The sequence below is a fragment of the Haplochromis burtoni genome, unplaced genomic scaffold (assembly GCF_018398535.1).
Source record: "Haplochromis burtoni strain Fernald_Lab_line unplaced genomic scaffold, NCSU_Asbu1 Contig_1363, whole genome shotgun sequence".
Lineage (NCBI taxonomy): Eukaryota > Metazoa > Chordata > Actinopteri > Cichliformes > Cichlidae > Haplochromis > Haplochromis burtoni.
The window spans coordinates 4,147-6,501 of NW_024583724.1; positions in this window are offsets into that span (position 1 = coordinate 4,147).

The window sequence follows — 2,355 nt, forward strand, 5'->3', positions numbered from 1 at the left end:
TGGAAAAAAAATATAAAGCTCAAATATTCAACTTTTTTTTTACTCAAATAGGTATGGACAAACACTCAACCACTGCACCGGCAGTGTTTGGGCTGAAACAAATACAGCACACAGCCCCCTCTAGTGGACATAAATGTCCTGATATCATGTCGGATTTGGTTTTATTACAACTTGTTTACATTTACCTGCCTCCCCAGTATATAAGTGGTAACCAGCCTGAGTCAGATATTTTCTCTAACTTCTCCTAATGTTAAATATTGTACAGGCACTATTCCTTCTTTACATCTTTAAGAAGGTAATACAGAGGGAAAAAGTACAACTCATCTGTTGCAGGAGTTTTTCTATCTGTTATGATACCTCTTGTTGTATATCATTCTTAAGCAGCCAATGCAACACAGCCATAGGTGAGCTCAGACCCTTTTTAGTGGTCCCATTAAAAAAAAAACATCCTTAAATTTAATCACAGCACCCCTAAAAGTAACTATAGTAATAGTTGGCTGGCATATCGCCAGATGCCAGAAAAAGAGCTACTTTATTGATTCAGTTTGTTAAAGATTTCTATTCCTATTCTGTTTAAATTGGGTTTCAGTGTTTATTAACAGCACAGCTCCAGTTCCAGGTGACAGTAAGTTAAAAGGATGCTACCTGTCGACATCCAGCAGCAGCCTGTATTCAGTTTGAATACTGCTAGAAATTGGTATGGATCAATTTGTGCCTTTTATTAGTTTGTAAATTCTGTTTCACTGTTACTTTTAACTCTTGGGTGACCGCACAAGGTCTGAGAGAGGAGGACACAGAGGGAGAGAAAGAAACAGGTGAGACATGTACAGCTGTAGCTTCTGTTTTGGCCACAGTTAATGATAATTTTACATAACTAAGCTGTTTTATACTGATATCAAAAATGGATCCCCAACTGCTATTGCAATAATGATCATCAGATTATAGTATTATGCTTTTTGTAGTTGAATGCAGTGTTTGTGCTATTATCAGTGGAACGAGGGCGTGAGGAGGATGGAGAGAGAGGGCAGAGCGATTGTAGAAGAGCAGGAAGAATCAGGTGAGTAAATGGGCAGACGGTGAGGTTAGCCGGAAATGTTTTACCAAATAAGTTGACATGCATTTCATGGATACTGTGTGCTTTCCAGCAGCACACTTAAAAATATCTGTGGTTTTTCTTAAGAACGTACTAGCTAATATGAATAGTAGTGTTTGATGGGATTCAAATCATGGCCTAAACAAGATAGCTGAAACTGCATTGGCGTCACAGACTACAAATCTGCTCCCCACTCTTGGATTTAGGAGAGATGATGATGCTCTGTGCTGAATCTGCAGAATGAAGGGAGGGTTTGTATGAATTTAAAAAAACTCTCTTACCATTTTGCTTCTTGGCAGTGAGATCTTCCACGTTGTTTATTGAATAATGGTACTTTAAGTGCTTAATGATTTGGTTGACCTCCATGTGTTTAAGAGATTGAAAAAAAGCTGTGCTCTCCTCACAAGTTGTTCTTTACTTTGGAAAACTCTGGTCAAAATGATTGAGACTAAAGTTTCCACCTTAAAGCTGTTTATTATATTTAAATCTGTGATTATTTATTATGAATTATTTTTAGACACTGCAATATGTCATCAGCTATTTAAGCTGTTTTTGAAGTTGACATTCTACTGAAATTGCAAATGTGGAAAGAGCTGACTACATTTGAAAGAAGTATATTCCATTAATATTAATTTTAGAGCACTAACCCTGGCATTGTGGCTGGGGGCTGAGGCCCTCTAAACTGGCTTACCTTGGTGTGGTTTGCAAAGTGCTTCAGAAAGATGAGGAAATCTGTTTCTTGCACCCATCCTGATTTATTTCCACTACCAGTACTTCCTACTGGTCCATCTCTGACACAGTGGTCTGCATAATGTATGTGTGGGAACACAAACAGTGGAGGAATTGTGTTGCCAATGGCATTAACCGCATATACAAAAGCGACCAGTGAACCTCTCTCTGCTGATGTCGTTGCCCCAACTTGTTTAATATAAGTTAAAGTAATAGTGTGGTAAGTTGTAACATCTGCATTATTGTTACAACTAACCCAGACTGTTGCTGTTACAACTGACCCAGACTCCTATAGCCATGAACTAGCTAACATTACAGCCAACGGCTAAAACATTAGCACTAAAGACCTACACAGAATATATCCCCATAGACATACAAATAACATAATTTAAGTTTGATGAGTTTAACTGCAAAGCAGATAATGCTATTAGAAATTGAAATAAAGTAGAAAAACTTACTTTTTGGCATACAAATTACTTTTTTTCGTGTTAAATTGTCTGTGTTTGACAAAATGTGCTGATTTTTCACATGTG